The sequence below is a fragment of the Schistocerca piceifrons genome, chromosome 11 (genome assembly GCF_021461385.2).
Source record: "Schistocerca piceifrons isolate TAMUIC-IGC-003096 chromosome 11, iqSchPice1.1, whole genome shotgun sequence".
In the NCBI taxonomy this organism is placed as follows: Eukaryota; Metazoa; Arthropoda; class Insecta; order Orthoptera; family Acrididae; genus Schistocerca; species Schistocerca piceifrons.
The window spans coordinates 41,150,723-41,160,110 of NC_060148.1; positions in this window are offsets into that span (position 1 = coordinate 41,150,723).

The window sequence follows — 9,388 nt, forward strand, 5'->3', positions numbered from 1 at the left end:
CATATAGATAACTGAGGGATCAAAATGAAGAAAAGTAGCCACGAGTATACAATCATATTCCACTCGAGCATAGAGTTCCGCGTCAGCCATTCAACTGTCTTTGCAACCATGCGTATACAGCAGCTAGTCACAAGATGCCGGTTTCCGGTCTGAAACGTAATTGCAGCCGCTCGTTTTATTGGCACGACGAGACACTCCCGTAGATGTAGATGTATTGACAATTTATCCTTGCCAGTCTCTCGCCTATTGTAAACTGTGGACGTAACTATGTTCGTTTTGTTGTGGCTTTGAAAACGAGTTCAAAACAATACAAAAGAGCGTTAATATTGGAATGCAGTGAAATGTATAAATAATTGCTGGAATAGTGGGACGTTAGCGCCGACGAGTACAAAAATAGAAGTGTTACGAATGAATAGTATGGTTCCTTGCTCGAAGACGTTTTAAAAAATTAGTTACCATAAAATTATGAATAAAAGTATTTATAGATATTGATGTGCGTGTATACATACTAACCCGAATATAATCGTTCAGTATATGTATTATTGCATGATGTTTCCATCACTATGTCTCAAGCATTATAACTCCAGATTACTAAACCCTCATAAAATTTACGATTCCAGTTGGTACCAATTTACAGTTCCCACTAACCTGGTATAGTCAGTTGTTGTTGTTGTTGTTGTTGTGGTCTTCAGTCCTGAGACTGGTTTGATGTAGCTCTCCATGCTACTCTATCCTGTACAAGCTTCTTCATCTCCCAGTACCTACTGCAACCTACATCCTTCTGAATCTGCTTATAGTGTATTCATATCTTGGTCTCCCTCTACGATTTTTACCCTCCACGCTGCCCTCCAATACTAAATTGGTGATCCCTTGATGTCTCAACACATGTCCTACCAACCGATCCATTCTCCTAGTCAAATTGTACCACAAGCTCCATACAAATACTTTCAGAAATGACTTCCTGACACTTAAATCTATACTCGATGTTAAATAATTTCTCTTCTTCAGAAACGCTTTCCTTGCCATTGCCAGTCTACATTTTATATCTTCTCTCCTTCGACCATCATCAGTTATTTTGCTCCCCAAATAGCAAAATTCCTTTACTACTTTAAGTGTCTCATTTCCTAATCTAATTCCCTCAGCATCACCCGACTTAATATAGTCAGTATATGATGTAAAATAGGACATTTTGTGATAGAAACAGAGACAGCCAAGAGCTGCAAATAAAATGGATGTTTATTTAATCGGTGACCGGTTCGGGCTACGCCCAGTTCTCAAAGCCTCCAATGTTGGGATGAAACACCCTCTCTTTCCTGCTATATTGACGGATATTTTGATTGGCAAACATTAATCGATTTGAGAATGGGTGTGGCCTGAGAACAGTCACTGACTAAATAAACATCAATTATAGTTACAACTCTGACTGTTTGTTTTTGCATCACAAGCTAAGAATAAGCTGCTACCCCATTATAGCCTCCATGCACGAGCTATACAAGAACATTTTGTACCCACACTTTATGATCACCTACCTAATAGCCAGAGTGTCCACCTTTGGCACGGATACAGTGGCAAAGCGTCGTGGCATAGAAGCACGGGGACATAGGAGACAGTTGGCAACATTTCTGCCCACACAAGTCGCCTAATCCCCGGAAGGGGGCGATGAGCTCTGATACCAGATTTGATCACATCCTGAATGTGTTCGATCAGGTTCAGATCTGGCGAGTTGGGGGCCAGCACATGAATTGGAGCTGGCCACCATGTTTCTCAAACCACTCCATCACACTCCCGGCCTTGGAACAAGACGCATTATCCTGCTGAAGAATGCCTCTGCAACTGGTGTATAATACTCGTTGGCTGTCACAGTGCCTTGCATAAGCTGCACTGGACCCGTGGACGCCCACATGAGTGATCCCCAAAGTACACTACTGGGCATTAAAATTGCTACACCACGAAGATGACGTGCTACAGACTCGAAATTTAACAGACAGGAAGAAGATGCAGTGAGACGCAAATGATTAGCTTTTCAGAGCATTCACACAAGGCTGGCGCCGGTGGCAACACCTACAACGTGCTGACATGAGGAAAGTTTACAACCGATTTCTCATACACAAACAGCAGTTGACCGGCGTTGCCTGGTGAAACGTTATTGTGCTGCCTCGTGTAAGGAAGAGATATGTGCACCATCATGTTTCCGACTTTGATAAAGGTTGGATTGTAGTATATCGCAATTACAGTTTATCGTATCACGACATTGGTCGAGATCCAATGACTGTTAGCAGAATATGGAATCAGTGGGTTCAGGAGGGTAATACATAACGCCGTGCTGGATCCCAACGGCCTCGTATCACTAGCAGTCGAGATGACAGGCATCTTATCCGCATGGCTGTAACGGATCGTGCAGCCACGTTTCGATCCATGAGTCAACAGAGGCGGACGTTTGCAAGACAACAACCATCTACACGAACAGTTCGACGATGTTTGCAGCAGCACGGACTATCAGCTTGGAGACCGTGGCTGCGGTTACCCTTGACGCTGCATCACAGACAGGAGTGCCTGCAATGGTGTACTCGACGATGAACCTGGGTGCACGAATGGCATAACGTCACTTTCTCGGATGAATCCAGGTTCTGTTTACAGCATCATGATGGTCGCATCCGTGTTTGGCGACATCGCAGTGAACGCACATTGGAAGCATGTATTCGTCATCGCCATACTGGCGTATCACCCGGCGTGATGGTATGGGGTGCCATCGGTTACACGTCTCGGTCACCTCTTGTTCGCATTGACGGCAGTTTGAACAGTCGACGTTACATTTCAGATGTGTTACGAGCCGTGGTTCTACCCTTCATTTGATCCCTGTGAAACCCTAAGTTTCAGCAGAATAATGCTTGACTTCATGTTGTAGGTGTTGTACGGGCCTTTCTGGATACAGAAAATGTTCGACTGCTGCCCTGGCCAGCACATTCTCCAGATCTGGTCAATGGTGGCCGAGCAACTGGCTCGTCACAATACGCCAGTCACTACTCTTGATGCACTGTGGTATCGTGTTGAAGCTGCATGGGCAGCTGTACCTGTACACGCCATCCAAGCTCTGTTTGACTCAATGGCCAGGCGTATCAAGGCCGTTACGGCCAGAGGTGGTTGTTCTGGGTACTGATTTCTCAGGATCTATGCACCCAAATTGCGTGAAAATGTAATCACATGTCAGTTCTAGTATAATATATTTGTCCAATGAATACCCGTTAATCATCTGCATTTCTTCTTGGTGTAGCAATTTTAATGGCCAGTAGTGTAATAAATCGGCGGGCCGGCCGGTGTGGCTGAGCGGTTCTAGGCGCTTCAGTCTGGAACCGCGCGACCGCCACGGTCGCAGGTTGTAATCCTGCCTCAGGCATGGGTGTGTGTGATGTCCTTAGGTTAGTTAGGTTTAAGTAATTCTAAGTTCTAGAGGACTGATGACCTCAGAAATTAAGTCCCATATGCTCAGAGCCATTAGAACCATTTGAATAAATCGGCTATAATCGTAAATAAAAATAAGTTAATGTGTTGTTAAGAGATGGATACTGTGTATGCTTCTTGTCACTTCTGGTAACTTTAAAATCATTTGTCCTCACAATTTGAATTATACCTTTGTCTGATAATAAGGCTTTCGACTGCTGTTTTCTTTGCAACTGATTCGTATCCTGTACTATGTAGATCAACTGAACTACCACCGAAAGCAAAAAAGCATGCATAACACTGGCATTTGTACTTCAGATCGTATCGTACGTATTCTTCAGTGACTTATATAGGTCAAGTGAAGTACAGGATACAAATTTTACGTATGTCGCTTTTTTCGTCTTCGCTAATACTAGTGTCCTATTCTTCAATTGAAATATGTACGTCAACTGAAGTATGGGATACAAATTTTACGTTTCTCGCTTTTTTTGGCTTCGCATCCTATTCTCCAGTTGATACTAGTACTAGCCAAAACATCGACATACATTAAAATTGTATCTTGTACTTCAGTTCACATATGAAGGGCTTATTTCAATAGTGGTACAAGTCCATTACCTCCACTTTTCGGTCTATAACGCTTCTGAAATTAATGAGCCAAACAAACAGAAAGGAAGGTTCATCTCCAGCAAGAAGCCATACGCTTGAATATTTCTGGTATCTCAACTGCAGATTTTTCAGCGCTCATTTAACTTTAGGGCTCTGTATCTCAATTTGAACAAAAATGGACTTGTACCACTATTGAAATAAGCCCTTCATATATAGGTCAACTGAAGTACAGGAAACAACGTATACATACAGGGTGATTCACGAATATATGCAAATATTTTAATACGTAATTCTACAAGTAAAATTAAAGAAAAAAGTTCATATAAACATAGGTCTGCAAACGTTTAGATACAGAGTTGGGCCAGTAAAAGATTTTTCCTGAAATTTAGGAACTTCGCTAATATGAAGCCATCGCAAAACAGTACGATGTTGAAGTAAAATACGATTTCTACTTAATTTGTTGTTATTGGTCTGGAGAATCTAATAAAACATGTCCTAGACGTGTATCTGCAGTAGTTTCCAGAACGTCCAGAGAAGCAAGGATTGTTATATAAGTACACTACCGGCCATTAAAATTGCTACGAAGATGACGTGCTACAGATGCGAAATTTAACTGACAGGAAGAAGATGCTGTGATATGCAAATGATTAGCTTTTCACAGCATTCACACAAGGTTGGCGCCGGTGGCGACACCTACAACGTGCTGACATGAGCAAAGTTTCCAACCGATTTCTCATACACAAACAGCAGTTGACCGGCGTTGCCTGGTGAAACGTTGTTGTGATGCCTCGTGTAAGGAGGAGAAATGCGTACCATCACGTTTCCGACTTTGCTAAAGGTCGGATTGCAGCCTATCGCGATTGCGGTTTATCGTATCGCGACATTGCTGCTCGTGTTGGTCTAGATCCAATGACTGTTAGCAGAATATGGAATCGGTGGGTTCAGGAGGGTAATACGGAACGCCGTGCTGGATCCTAACGGCCTCGTGTCACTAGCAGTCGAGATGACATGCATCTTATCCGCACAGCTGTAACGGATCGTGCAGCCACGTCTCGATCCCTGAGTCAAGAGATGGGGACGTTTGCAAGACAACAACCATCTGCACGAACAGTTCGACGACGTTTGCAGCAGCGTAGACTATCAGTAGACTATCAGCTCGGAGACCACGGCTGTGGTTACCCTTGACGCTGCATCACAGACAGGAGCGCCGGCGATGGTGTACTCGATGACGAACCTGGATGCACGAATGGCAAAACGTCATTTTTTCGGATGGATCCAGGTTCTGTTTACAGCATCACGATGGTCGCATCTATGATTGGCGACATCGCGGAGAACGCACATTGCAAGCCTGTATTCGTCATCGCCATACTGGCGTATCACCCGGCGTGATGGTATGGGGTGCCATCGGTTACACGTCTCGGTCACCTCTTGTTCGCATTGACGGCAATTTGAACAGTGGACGTTACATTTCAGATGTGTTACGACCCGTGGCTCTACCTTTCATTCGATCCCTGCGACACCCTACATTTCGGCAGGATAATGCCCGACCGCGTGTTGCAGGTCCTGTACGGGCCTTTCTGGATACAGAAAATGTTCGACTGCTGCCCTGGCCAGCACATTCTCTAGATCTCTCACGAACTGAAAATGTCTGGTCAATGGTGGCCGCGCAACTGGCTCGTCACAATACGCCAGTCACTACTCTTGATGAACTGTGGTATCGTGTTGAAGCTGCATGGGCAGCTGTACCTGTACACGCCATCCAAGCTCTGTTTGACTCAATGCCCAGGCGTATCGAGGCCGTAATTACGGTCAGAGGTGGTTGTTCTGGGTACTGATTTCTCAGGATCTATGCACCCAAATTGTGTGAATATGTAATCACATGTCAGTTCAAGTATAAGATATTTGTCCAATGAATACCGGTTTATCATCTGCATGTCTTCTTGGTGTAGCAATTTTAATGGCCAGTAGTGTAAATTTGTTTACTTTCTATTAAGAACATAGAAATTTTATGTCATTAAATCTGTTTATACACGTGCAGCTAAATGCATTGAACTCGGTGGAGACATTTTTGAACATTTATTGTGAATGTATTGTGAAATTGTATGTACACTGTACAACTTCCTTAACCTTGAACTTTGTTTTCTCGGTTTAACATGTATTCACGTGAGCTATGGTATTAATAAAAGCAGATTATCTGACACAATAGTACAGTTTCAGTTAGCGTTATTACCATAATTTTTCCAAAATTAAATTCACTACAACTTCTATTGAAAACTTGTGTCTAGTGAAGCAGGGGATACAACCCGTCGGCTTTGACCAATTACGTCATAGATAATAAAACAGTTCTGTGTTCCGGATAAGCGCTATCATTGTACATTAAAATAATTGAATGTGATTTTAAAAGAGATCGCTACATGTTGCTGAAAATATTCTTCGTATGCAATTATTAAATTTATTGGTTGTTTCCAATTCATTCGGTACTTAATAACATTCTTAACGATATTGAGGTAATCTGGACTATTAGTTTCTTATTTTAGAACAACTGTTAGTACCTCATTTTCGTTTGTAGGTATGGATTTATCTGTTCCGATGAACCTGTGGCGAAGACACGATTTGTTTTTTGCAAATGTGTGGTCTCGTTGCTAACTATGTTCGATGTCGTGAGTGCAGCGAAGATATGAGCCTCACAAGTGTATCTCGTCGCCGTACTCACGACTTATTCTTACGGCGCTGCAGCAAGAGATAGGTTGTGGCGACCCATTAGAAGAGGGACGTGGTTCGAAAAATCTAAGCTCGCCTTGAGAGACATTTAAAAATCACTTACTGTTGATGTTTGAGATATCCCGTCTGGCTGTGTGTGCATGAACGTCGTGTGAGTAAGCGTACAGTTGTGGATTGGTATTCTTTTTGTAAGGAAGTGTGTGAGGAGTACATGAAATATAGGGGGGAGGTGGAGGTGTTATGGTCGAAACTGATGGGTCGCATTTTGGCAAAAGGAAGTACAATAGGGGGTAACCTCCGGTGGGATTATGTGTAAAGGGGGGGGGGGATTTGGTTTAAGGTCAAGAGTGTGAGGATGTAGTGTTTAAAGTAGTACCCAATCGAAAGACGGGAGTTTTGGTCAGCTTAACTGAAGATCGCGTTGCAGAGGGTTCCATTGTAATTTCAGACGGGTTTTCTTCATATAGGATTTAGGGGAAAGGGGTTATCAGCATCTCATAGTTAATCAAAATATTGAGTTCAGATCATTGTCCACAAGCGTAGGGGCTTGCACAAATAGCATAGAGGGTTATTGGTCAGCTGTGAAATCTCTTGTAGGGAGGGGAAACGCCAGAATTTCACACTTCAAAGTCACATAGACGAATTTTCATGGAGACACAGTATTCCCCAAACATATTGCCCGTTTAAATGAGTTGTTAAACATGCTGGTCAAATGTACCGTCTGAAATATGTTAGCTAATTTCACATTAGGATGGTGGGTGGGAGTGAATGTGTTGGTATGTATGCGTGTGTGTGTGTGTGTTTTCGTAATGTTGTGTTTGTTGTCTATGTGGGTATGTGATTTTTGTTGATGTCTTTCTAGGCGAGCTTCGGTTCTTTTAGGAAGTTCCTGTCTGGTAAGTTCACTTTTCCATTTTCTTCTTTTACTGCATTTGTCTATTTTTTCATATTTCATTATTATATTACACCAATACGTATGTTTTCGTGTAGTCCAGTACGTAACAGAAATTTCGCAGCTGTCGTTCTTATTTCGTTTCTCAGCACTAGTATCAATACGATTTTTTCGTATCTGTACTAGCAATATTGAAGGCGAAACGGCCGACACAACTAAAATTTGTATCCCGTCCTTCAGCTGACCTTCACACTGACACTACGTATTCTAAAAGAACGACATATGTAAAATTGATGAGATATGTTTACCAATATATGTCAACTGGAGAGCAGGATACAAATGTTGTGTATGGCTATATAGCTCAGGTACAGAATGGGATACTATTAGCATCGAAGACAAAAAAAAAAAAAAAAAAAAAAAAGAAAAGAAAATGTACCCCATAGTGCAGTACGGGATACAAATTGTATATGTGTCGTCTTATTGCCTCTTCGCGTAGTTCAACTGAGGTACAGGTTGCAAATGTAACGTACGTACCATTTCCACGTTTCCGTTAGCAGTGTACAAATATAAAGGTCAGCGGAAGTATGGGATACAAATATTATGTACGTAGCTCGTTCGTCCATCGATAGTACTAATATCTACGTAAGAACAGGGTTTAGTGAAGCACGGGATACATAGTGCAACTGAACAACAGGACACCAATGCTAGTGAAAACGAATAAATCGACGTACGCGAATCTTGTATCCCGTTGTACTTAAGTAATACAGTTCGAATGAATATATATGTGACGTGATGTACTCTATGCTACCAATATTTTCCATCAATTTTTCCCCTTTCATTTTCCAGAGAAATAATACGATACAACCACGCGATATCCTTAACGTGAAAATACTACTAGCCTTTATGTATGTCAACTATATTTTTCGTCTCTTGTATTCCTTTGTTTCTGAACATTCTTGTCTGCTCCTTCATCTGTGTAATAAATTCTCTCTGGCCAATTCTGACGTCATTGGTCAAAGCCGACGTGTTGTATCCCCCTGTATCACTAGACCCGAGAACTTTGTGCAATTGGCTGGAATTTAAAAAACAAATTGGGCCAAATAGTTAATAAATTAAAAATTTTACGAAATTATTTCTTTGCTTCTCTGGATGTTCTGGAAAACTACTGCATGTACATGTCTGGGACATGTTTTATTAGATTCACTAGATCAATAACAACAAAATAAATGGAAATCGTGCTTTGCTTTAACCTCGTATAGTTTTGCGATGGATTCACATTAGCTAAGTTGCTAAATTTCAGGCAAAATCTTTTATTAGCTGTAACTGTGTGTCTAAACATTTGCGGACCTATGTTTATAGGAACTGTTCTCCTTAGTCTTACTTGTAGAATAACATATTGAAATATTTGCATTTCTTCGTGAATCACCCAGTACATCACCTGAAGTATTCCCATGCCAATTTTACGTATGTTTTTTGCTACACTAATGTCCCATCCATCAGTTTACCTACTTTGACCAACTGAAAAATAGGGTACTAGGACTTTCTACTGCGAAAAAAGCATTCGAAATATAGATATAGGTGGTGTATGTCCACGATCTGTTTTCTATGTGCTACATCACTTTTGTTTCTCAACTTTCGTCCATGTCTTTGAAATGCATCATCTGTTGCAGCTTTGACGTCATTTCGCAAAGCTGAGGGTTCGCATCCCATTATTCAGTATCCCATCATATA